The sequence below is a fragment of the Falco naumanni genome, chromosome 4 (assembly GCF_017639655.2).
Source record: "Falco naumanni isolate bFalNau1 chromosome 4, bFalNau1.pat, whole genome shotgun sequence".
NCBI classification, from domain to species: Eukaryota; Metazoa; Chordata; class Aves; order Falconiformes; family Falconidae; genus Falco; species Falco naumanni.
Genome location: NC_054057.1, coordinates 13,121,248 through 13,132,321, shown reverse-complemented (window position 1 = coordinate 13,132,321; position 11,074 = coordinate 13,121,248). Strand labels below are relative to the sequence as shown.

General features: G+C 44.7%; 1 protein-coding gene across 3 annotated transcripts in view; it reads left to right on the top strand.

Moving 5' to 3' along the window:
- The first annotated feature begins 1,642 nt into the window (after positions 1–1,642).
- The window catches only part of PALS2 (protein associated with LIN7 2, MAGUK family member), a 61,182-nt gene continuing 51,750 nt past the window's right edge, over positions 1,643–11,074 (top strand). For 2 of the 3 annotated variants that reach the window (XM_040589323.1, XM_040589322.1), the window contains exon 1: positions 1,644–1,819. The gene's annotated coding sequence lies outside the window, so the exon portion shown is untranslated. Of the gene's footprint in view, positions 1,820–11,074 lie in introns of all 3 variants that reach the window. The other variant, XM_040589324.1, reaches the window with a different exon arrangement.

The window sequence follows — 11,074 nt, the reverse complement described above, 5'->3', positions numbered from 1 at the left end:
AAGCTCTCAGCACAGGGTAGCTACTGTAGTTTGAAGAGTTAGTAAAAATAATTCCTAAAGGAATTTTACATGCTGGTTTCCCAAGATGAGGACAGAAGATCTTATTTACTTGATGCATCTTTATTGGTCTGTCTGAGAGAGGTTTTTCATCTGCTGGCTGCTGTTCCACAATTTCTTTAATTATGCCCATCATACATACGCCACTTCTTTTGATATCTTTGGTGGCATAAAAATCAAGTTATTTGTTATCTGGTAGGAAAGCACAGTCTGAACCTGTTAAAATAAAAATTGATACCTAGTAGGTTTTCTGTTCAAACTCTACCCCCACATAGTTCTGGCTTTCCCTTCTCCCCAATGCCTCCCAAAGCAAAAGCCAGTGCAAATTGCAGACGGCTTATTATTGAGGATTACCATATGTCACACCAGGCTATCACGTATTCTTAAAACAGTATAATTAAGTAGATTACAGTCAAACTGTACGCTTGGATTTAAAATTGTCTGGAAAAGTTGGTAACAGAAGGAAAAAGTGAATGAAAACAAGCTGAGGAATGAGGTATTGTTTTGGATATGAACATTTTCTTTCCTGGAGCAAATTTTACCCTTAGCTATATGATCCAGCTTTAGTGAGAATTGCATACACGAGACTGACTTAATGTTTGCAAGTAAAATTTCAGCAAGTCTGGGAGTATCCAAAGGTGAGAGTCTTCACAGAGTCAACCAGAAGCAAAAAGTAAAAGCTGGTCTATTATCATTGTTCAAAGCAAACAAAATGTTTAAAGCGAACGGTGATCAGAAGTGCGGGAAAATCAGTTTTTCGCTGCTGTTTCTATCTCAGTGGTCTTGGGCGTTATTACTGTCAGGGGAAATTTCCACTCCCCTTCCCCTCTGAAATATTTGACTTATCCTCCGCCAGCGTTTCTCTCGCTCGGTGACCGAAAAGGCAGCGCCAAGCGAAACGCTGGCGCGTCCGCCCCTGGACCGGGACGGGGTCCAAACCTGCCCTGGCAAACACCGACCCCGCATCCCGCGCGGCGTGCGTGTGCTCCGCGGCGCGAGCGCGGGGACACGGGGCGCCCGCGCCCCACCCGCTGGCTCTGACACGCCGCCGCAGGCACGGCCGCCCTCACACACGCGGGCGTTTACACGAGCACACGCGTGCCCCTCGCACACCCGCTCCCGCCCTGGCACACCCAGGCGCTCTCCCCTTCACCCGCGCAGCCCCGCGCGCTAGGTGCGCTCCCACACGGCCGCTGCCAGAGCCTGCTGCGCTCTCACCCTCACAGGCACGCACCCGCACACGCTCGCGGGGGCGGTCCCGCAGGCGGGCAGCGGGGCAGGCAGGCGGCAGGCGGAGGTCAGGCAGCGGGGCGGGCGGGCAGCAGGCAAGAGGCAGGCAGCGGGGCGGGCTGGGGCCAGGCAGCAGATCAGGCAGGAGGGCGGGAAGCAGGCGGCGGGGCGGGCGGGGGGCAGGCGGCGGGGCGAGGCCAGGCGCGCGCGCCCCCTCAGGCGCCCAGCCGTTTGCTCCGGGGAGGCGGGGGAGGTGCTCGCGCGCCACCGCCGCGGAGGCCGCGTGCGCGCGCTGGGCGGGCAGGGGGCGGGGGAGGAGGAGCGCGAGCGCGTGTTACAGGAACGCCGGCGGCGCGCGCCGAGGCGGGCGCAGAGCGGCAGGAGCGGCAGCGGCTGCGGAGCCGGCGGGGGAAGCGGCGGCGCTCCTGGCTCGCGCTCTCCGCCAACCGCCAGCTCGCGCGCCCGAGTTCGTAGATGGGGCTGAGCGGCGCCCGCTGAGGAGGGGACGGGGAGCGGGAGCCGGTGCCAGCCGGTGAGTTGCGGTACCGGCGAGGAGGTCGCGTGTGCGGGGGGGAGGGTTCGTCCGCCCGCCTCTGCCTCCCTTGGAGCCGGCGGGGAAATGGTGGTGGGAGGCGGGGTCCCGCAGCCATCCCGGCCGAGCCGCTTGCCCCGAGGCCGGAGCGGGGCGCGCTGCCCCGGCGGAGGGAGCCGCGGCGCCCCGTGTGCGTGCGGCGTGAGGGGGGAAGAGCCGCCCGCCCGCCCGCAGGTACCGGTGCCGGGCGGGCCTGCAGGGGAGCGAACATGGCAGCGCCGGAGCCGGGGAAGAGGGATTTTTGCCCCCAGAGCGAGGATTAACCCTCCTCCTCCCGCCTCCGGATGCGTCCCCGGGAGACTCGCTCTTCATCTGCCGCTCCGGATTATCTACCCGCCCACCCTCCTTCCCCCACCCCCTTCCCGGTATTTTCTCTCCTCCTGGAGATTATCAGGATTCCCGCCCCTCCCTCTCCGGGATCCTCCGCCTCCCCCCTCCTCCGCGGGGATTATCTCCCCCCTTCTCTGTCGGATTAACCCCCCCCCCCCCCCCTCCCCGCTTCGCTGTCCCTCCCTCCCCGGTTATGCCCCTCCGCAGCCTCGCCTCTCGGGGATTATCTGCTCGCCCTTTGGGGTGATTCCTCCTCTCTTGATCTCTGCCCCGGCCTTTCCCTGCTTATTTTCCTCCCGAGGAAGTCATCCCTCCCCTTCCGTCTGCTTCGGGCTGGGGAAAGGGGGGAAAACGTGGTCGTAATCGGGTGGGCAGGAGTTTCCAGTAGTGCTATCATCTCCTGGTTCGCTGTACTAGTACTACAGGCAAGTGGATGGAGGTGGTAGGAGGGGCACCAGGGATGCACAAGGTTTGTGGCAAGAGTTCAGCCGCTGGCGTTGTGCTCCGCATGCAGGAAAATTTCTGCACCCTTTCTGCGATGTCACAGATGTTGGTGAAAGAGCCTATCCGGATCGATGCTTTATAAAGACATGCACATGCATGGCTAGGTGGTGGTGGTGGATATCGCACGTTAACCAGGAGCTGTGCTGACGAGAAGCCAACAGCCGCCTAGTTTCGTGGAGGAAGGTGCAACGTACAGTAGTGGCATTACAATGTAAGTGGTAAGGTTCATGGATGACATTGCTGCTGTCCAGGGGTCAGAGCTGGCTTGGATAGCTTGTGTCTTGGCTTTCAAGGCAGTTGGCTTAGCCTGTTGCCCTGTGGTGAGGAGGAAGGAGGCAGGTGTCTTTTGCTTAGGCGCTGGTGCTTATGTGGTTCATTACTATCAACATGCTGGCAGAGGAAAAATTTGTTCCTAAAGCAGGGAGAAAAGGTTTATCCCATGTATTTGGTTCCTGTGTAGGTTAGACAATTCTGTTCTCTTTACTCATGGTTTTACTGCGCATGGGATCGCTGGAGGAGAGTTGCAGATCTTCTGACCATTTTATAGCACAAGGCCCAGGATTATATCCATTAAACTTCCCCGATTTGGCTTTGAGAGGAGGAGAGACTGTGAGAAATTGTAGAGAGGCTGGGCAGCTATAAATAGATGTCGGAGTAGAGGAGGCTTTGAAATCTTAGCATGCTGCTTCTGAACAGATAGTGTCTGTTAAACTGGTTGAGTTGACACTAGCATCATAATGTTTCCTTTTATTTGTGCCAAGGTGGCTGATGTTTAACACTTTGACATGTGACTGGACCGTGCAACATCTGTCACAAAATTCTTCTTGAAGATGCCAAAGAGAAAATTCTCGTTTAAATGAAGCGCTGATAATTGGAGTCTAAGTTTGAGCTCATTTTAATGTGATTTTTAAAGGACTCTTCAGAGAAATCTTTAATTTCCTCTTCCCTCCCTTGAAATGTTTGGAATTGATGATCTCTCTCTCCTTATTTTGTTCTTGAAGGATTGCACTATATAGAATACCTGAGATCCATATTGCTGTGAAAAATCTGCAGTACTGAGGCATGGTGTCATAATGCTGGTACCATTGTTAGTTTTTGATTTCCTCACCTTTTCTAGATGAGACATCTTACTACTCTCTGTTGTTAGGGTTTGGGTTTTTTGGTGTGTGTTTTTTTTTTTTTTTTTTTTTAATGGAACCTTCAGCATCTAACCAAAAGTGTGTATATTCAGCTTGTTTGAATTCTGCGTGCTTGCATTTGTTTCATATCCTATGGATCATTGCTGTTTCAGCCTGTCTTGTCAAGAACCACTTAATATGAAAATTATTGACAAATATACTGTACCAGCTATGTGGAATGGTGTCTGTTCTGCTGCTATATTAGTGGGCTAACTGTGCGTACTAGAAGTCTCTAAAATGATTGAAAAGCTGTTGCAATGTATGTGCAATTGAATGTTTCTTGAACTACCTTCGTGTTGCTTTTTTTTTTTTTCATTTGAACAAATAATGGAAGCTAGTAACTTAAACCATGGCTTAATCTTATGTTTTGGGGTTTTTTAAATAAAATAAACATGAGAAAGGAAGTAGCGAAAACATACCTGGCTAATATGAAGGAGTTTTAATGAAGGCTAACAGGATGAATCTGCAAGAACCATGATTTAGGACGTTTCATATTCAAAATATAAAATTTTAATCTGATCTTTTTTTATGAATTACTGTGTATGCAAACCTCAGGGAGATAAAAAGGAACAGAAATCTAGGCAGTATAACTTACTAATTTTGGGATTTTTACTTGATGTTTAACCACAGTAAGAGCAGGAAAACCAAATAATTACCAAATAATTTGGCAAGCTTTGTTTTGAGCTGTTAAGGATGTGATCTGATCATTGTTCTCAAACACTCAGCTTCTTCAGTCAGAATCAAGCTCCAGCTTGGTATTGGGTCCCTGTGTTGGGCATTTCTATGTGCAGAAACAAAAGTCAGTGATCTGGGAAAAACTTTATGGTACCGTAATGACAGGCAAAAGACTCTTTAGCATGAGTCTCTTCATATAGTGACTCAGTCCCTGAATCATTCTGTTTTTCTAAAAAAGAACAATTCTGGCTTTCTGTATGTATTTGTAGAAATTACAGTCTGAATGCAGTTTTATAAAAGTTAGATGTTCTGCTTTAAAATTACTCTTTCTGCTATAGTTAAAAGTGATTTAAAGTTCTGACTTGATGTGACTGTCCCAGGCTCTTGTGAGTGCCCTTTGATCCTCTGTGCAGGACACACATCTGTAGGTCAGTGAATTTTTTTCTTATGCTGTAGAAAAGAGTGAGGAGTTTCTTTTTACTTAAGAGACAGATATGCACTTGGAATTGCCATAATGTTTGTGGTAGTATTTCAGATGTTGCAGTCTCTATCCAGATGTGGAATTAATTATCCTGTCCTAAGATTTGAAAGGATAAAAACTACACACATTTAAATAAAATGCCCTGTTGTGTTCTGTGTTTAAGGTAAAAACGGATAAAAATTGACTTATCCTGGTTTGAAGGAACTGACTGAGGTAGCGATGATGCTGTTAGATGAGGAAACAGTATTTGCTGCAGGAGTACCACAGGATGGACAGATGGGTTCTCAGCACTACCTACACCTGAACTTGCTTTTTGCTGCGTATTGTTTCTCTCTTTCTTAGTCCCCCCATGTGTCATCTGTCTGTTCTGCCCCCGCCCCCCCCCCCCCTTTTTTTTTTTTGAGTTGGCTTTGAATGAGATGCTCGTGGTTGTTCTTTTGAGGAAAAGAGAGCCAGTAGAGGAGTTGAGCTGTAAGGGAGAAACCTCTGACTTGCAAGCCAAACAAGTTACTGTACCAGTAGGAAGTGCATGATGTAAGTTCTGTAAATTCTTTGCTAAGGCAATTTAGCATGGGATTGGAATGGGTTTGGCCTTGCACATGTAGAAAAAACTGACTTACTAGAAATGTCCTGCAACTGGAGTGGCAGTTCCACTATTGGGATTATTTATGTGGAAATATGAAGTAGAAAATGATGACAGGGGTTAAGAATGAGTCTGTGAGAGGGAAAGTGGATTTACTGTCCTTCACAATAGAAGAAGCTCATAAAGGGTCCTTGGGGAAGAGTGAGTTTAGTTCAGGCTGACATGTGAGGGGCAGACTGAAATACAGATGTGCCGGTCACAAATACTATTAGAGGAATGTAATGGTATGTTTTCACTGACAGGAAAGTGTCAATGTGTGACTTTTTATCACAGGATAAATATTAGATGATGGTTGTTTTGGAGTGTAAAACTGATTTAAGATTTTATTTGTGTGCTAGCTAGAAGGCAGTACCAAATATCTGGACTAGTAGGTTAGTGGCTAGCTCGGTACGATTGTGACTGAAGTCTTTCTAATCTGAGTTCAACACTGTCAGAATAGTGTTTCAGATTTTGCGGGGAGGAGTTAAGATAGTTTTGAAGTTAAGGTATTCTCTGATGCCATGGTCATTATAGCCATCTGCAGTGGGATCTCAGGTTGTACTACAGCAAAACTGTTGTCTTTTGCAGTGGAATAAACAAAGCATCATCATGTTAGTGTGCTGTCCTGTGTCTTAAAAATTGCTTTTTTCAGAATAAAGCAAGCCTGAATTATTTAGTTACAGCTGATGTCATTCCTACAAGAATAATGAAGACAAAAAAAAGAGAAAAAGAGAGGTTGGGAGAGGTGTTCTTCCATCTCAAAACATTTACATTCCTTTTTTGGGTTAATTAGTGTCTTTAAAATGATGTTAAGTGATTTCACAACCTCTGTTACATACTAAAAAAAATAAAATTGAAAGTGGGGGGTTCTCTGCTTTTACCTCATGTTTAATTATTTTCAGGGTCTCTTGGGCTTAAAAAAAGAAAAAGGTGTTGCTTATTGAGAATGCTTCATACTACCAACCATTCTGTGGCTTTTACATGCCAGTTGTTTGAAGAACTTTTTCTAATTCGTGCAAGCATGGTGGAGATTAGCAAGACAGTGAAATTAGATGACATTTCAGGTTTATTGGCAACAAATGTTATTTAAGGCTTGGGTATGAAATTTTAAGAGTATTGACTAGTTTTGCATTCTGACAAGCAACTGTTTGAGAGTGGGAACCTTGGAACCTCATGAAATCCATGCTGAGTGTGGGGCATGTCTGTGATTTCTGCAATTATTTTTTTTTTTGGGGGGTGGGGAAGGAGGGAGAACACATTCTTTGCATCTGACACAAAACCATTGCTCTTACAGCTTTTGATTACCCAGATCTCAAAGGATCAAATTACTGTGTCAGTTGAATTCACTTTTGCAGTAGTAAGTGGAGACACAACGGTTGATTTCAGATAAGTTTAAGTCTTTACTTTTTAATTCCAAATATTTTGTCAAGATACTGTTGAAGTAATGGAAATGAGGAGGTAAGAAAAATAGTTTAAGTTCTTATTTTAAGATCGTTCATTTAAGCTTCTTTTGCTGAGGTCGTGTTGACTGATTCCTATTTCTGTAGTAAGTGTATACTCAGTTGGTTTTAGTTTTCTAATTAACACTTTAAATTTTAAAGATTTAAAATAAATGAAATTTATTTGAAAAAAATAATCACCCACTGGTCAAATGTACATTGATGAAAGGTTAAAGTGATGCCATTTTAAATATCTAATCACAGAATGGAGGAAAGTAGTTTGAAGGTAAATGGGGTAAATAGACTGAGGGTAAAAAGATAGGGTAGAGCTTTTGCTTAAGACTAATAACACAATGTCGGGGAGCACTCAAATCTGTAGGGGAGTGAAAACCGGTAGGGAGTGAAAGAAAAATGTATCAGCTGTTCTGATTGTGTTATTACATTCCTTGATGATTTAAAAAAAATATTTGATTGTATGTTCATTCATTAGTTGCCAATGTTATGTTTGGAGATACGCATGCAGCTGTCATGAGAGTTTGTATGTAAAACGTCTCAACTTTTTATGTAACATTGATTTTTTTTTTTTTTTTTTTTTAACAAGTCAGTGGACCTATTGGTGAGTCAGCCTTTATGTATCTTGTTAAAATTCCACCCCATCCCTTTCCTGATCCACTGCTGAAGTTTACAGAAGTCCTTTTGGCAAGATGAAAGTGCTTATACAGCAGAAGTTCTGAAAGTGGGAAGGCAAGCTGCAGTCTACTGAATGAAATAAGGAAAAAGTTTATTTTGCCTTTCCAAGAAATTCTGGCTTATTGTGTTGTGAACTATTGTACTGTAGCAAAGCACAGCATCCCTGGGCAGAAATTGCCGGAATTATATTGTGTACCATAGTCATACTGCTTTTCACAGCTTCAGTTGCGTTTTTCGGGTCACTAGGAGTGCAGGAGGAGGAGGTGTAATTAACAATCAGAAGTTCAGTTTATGCATTCATTAGTAAAGAACGTGCGGGCAGGAGAAATTGTTAAGTGAAACTTAATGTTTATAGAGTGTCTGACTGTAAGGCAGTCATCTGAATGCAAGTCATGCATATTCAGTTGCTCTTCCCAGATCTACTGGTACAGTTTTGCTGCTTACAGTAGATTTGGTAAGTAATAGCAAAATGGGATGAGCGCTGCTTGATTTGGTCAGTTCTGATCAGTGAAGCTCTTTTATATAGACCTGATCTATGCGGTATGTGAGCAACTTCCAGAAGCATGTTGCTTGATGTAATTGCCATTTGTTATGTGTGATCCTCCCTCTGAGGACGCTGCTATATGCGATATTTAAAGCAATGCTCAGGTGAAGCTTACTTGTGGAGTGGAACACTGGTGATATTTGGGCTGGCTCTGTGATTTCTATTTCATTTTTTCATAGCTTTCTGCAGGGGGCCCCGCTGGCTGCGTAGATGAAATTTAACCTTGGCATGAACCTGTTGTGTGAGAGGAGTCGCCCATCGTTAGCTCTGTGATAACCTCATAGGTGTCTTTAGCTCAAGACTGATAAAGCGGACACGCTACATTTGGAGCCACTGTTCTTTGGAAAGCAAGATAAACTGATAACCAGCGTTACTGGGTTTTAAACAGCGTCTCTGTAACATTAGCTGGTCACGTAGGGGTCGTGATGGTGCTTGGGTTGCTCTGATGGTTGAGAAGAACCCTCGTCCTGCTGCCGCTGCCTGCAGGGATCGTGGCCATTTCATGTTCCCGGGGCTAGAGGGGAGAAATGTTTGGGCAGTTTGGATAGTCCATCCAGGCAATGGATAGACTAAGGGAAGCGCTAGGAGAGCACAGAGGAGTTGGCAGTGAATTGTCTCTTCAGTTTGACACGTAATTAGGTAGGAAAAAATCTGTCCGTGTCGTCGTCCCCCTAGCTTCCAAGATGTAGGTCTTGGGGATCAAGACATTGTTAGAAGAGTAACTGGTGAGGAGGGTAAGAGGCGTTGGGTGTTGTGAAAAGGTGTAGGAAGGTGGGGGTTATTTTGTTAATTTCAAGTTCCGAGTGTCGAGGCCGAAAGCGGGAAGCCGGGCCCCTGCGGTGGCGCGGAACCGTGGCTCGAACGCCCCCTCTAGTGGTTACGCTGCGGCATTGCGCTGGGGAGGGCTCCGCGGGGCCGAGGTGCCGCTCTGCCCCGGTGGCCGTACGGGTGCCTGCCGGCTCAGCCGTGCGCCGCGATAAATAAGCTGGTGCCGCTTAACAAGTAAGGAACTAAAGACATTTAAAAACCCCCACAAACCGTTGTAGCCAAAACTTGATACATTTAGAAATCATGGTTTAGTAACTGGATCAAAAAAGGAATCTCCCGTCCAGTGTATTCCTTGGGGAAGTCGCTGCAGTCCGTTTGCTGGCACTTTTTGTGCTGGAAGCGTACAAGTGAACTGCTGAATGGAATTTATTAGCTATGAATTGAAGTGTATGCATTTAACTACCAGATCTTGGCAAACAGCTCTGCAAACAACACAGGCAAACTAACCAACAGCAAAATGAAATGCGTAGTTGTTACCAAGTTCTACCGTGCAGTTCTCCGTCTTAGGTCAGGTTCCACGCTGTTACAGTTCAGGACAGCTGCGAGCAGCAACAGTAAAACTGTTTAACAGGGGCCTTCAGGAGAAAGTCCTTCATTGGTACTAATGTATAGAAAATGGAAAAGAGAAAGCTGGACTGTTCAGCACCTGGACTCCTAATAAAGTGGAAAGTCTCAAGATGTGTTGTAAATCATTTGAAATTTCCAAGAAAACTGAGTATTTCATACCTCACTCCAAACTTCTGCTATTGTTTCGCTTTATTTCTTTTTAACTGTTCAAAACTTGAGCTTCTGGCTCCTAGTAAAGTTCTTTTTTGTAGACAAGACATAAGGTTAGGCCTATTTTAACCAAAATTATTTTGAGACAGTTTTGTATCACATTGAGACTGTCAGCATGTTGCTGTTAGGTCTTGCTATTAACTGGAGATGTTGAATTAAGACACTTTTATGTGGACTATTGAGTTAGAGCTTGTAAGAATACAGTTCTATTTTTTTAAGGTAATCTTATTTGTAAGGTACTGACAAAAACCTATATAGAGAAATTTCCAGTGAAACCAGTAGGAATTTTTTCTTTAGAGTTACAAGAATTAGTCTAATTACAAATTTAGCCAAAAGTGCTTTTGCAAGAAGTTCCAAAACACTGCTACTTAGCTTAGAATGTACAGGCACTATGTGGAAAAGTGGAACTGTAAGTCAGTTCATGCTTGATGTCTGGTGTTCCACAGTCTTACCAGTTACACATATGTTTACTACCACCTACAAAGACCATTACACAGAATGTGGACTTTTGTATACAAAATTCTTTTCTCAGTATTCATGCCATTCTGAAGCTTTTACACGTTTCAAATTAAAAAAAAAAAATTAAAAAATCCCATGGCCCACCCCACCCCAGGCATAAGTGATTTTACTTTACAAATATAATTACTGTACTTCCAGAAGGTAATCTCTCTGGACAGCCATAGACTAGTTTGAATTAGATTACTCTGTTTTTTCCTCCAGGGTGAGTTAGTACATTGAGTTTTATTTCTCTGTAATTACTTCAAAATTTAGATTACTTTTAATGCTTACTATTCTTCCTTATTACTAGACTGGGATAGCTAAGAATACTTGCATTCTAAAGGTTAACATTAACTTTTTTTTACCTGTAATTTTATATTCTCCAGCTAGATATCTGCTCTACTCCTCACTTAGTCTCAGTTGTAGAGTTTCTTAGTTTGGAAATACTGGAAATACTCACTTAATAAGCAGAGGGTAAGCACACTGAATCTTTCAGTTGTGACATTTAAGTAAGTCTAGTTAAAGCAATGTTTTTGTTAAATCTGTATTTCCAGAATTCTGTGTGTGCAAACTTTTCATGTAATTTGGCAGTAAGCTGCGTGAAGAAAACAAGTTACTACATTTTACCT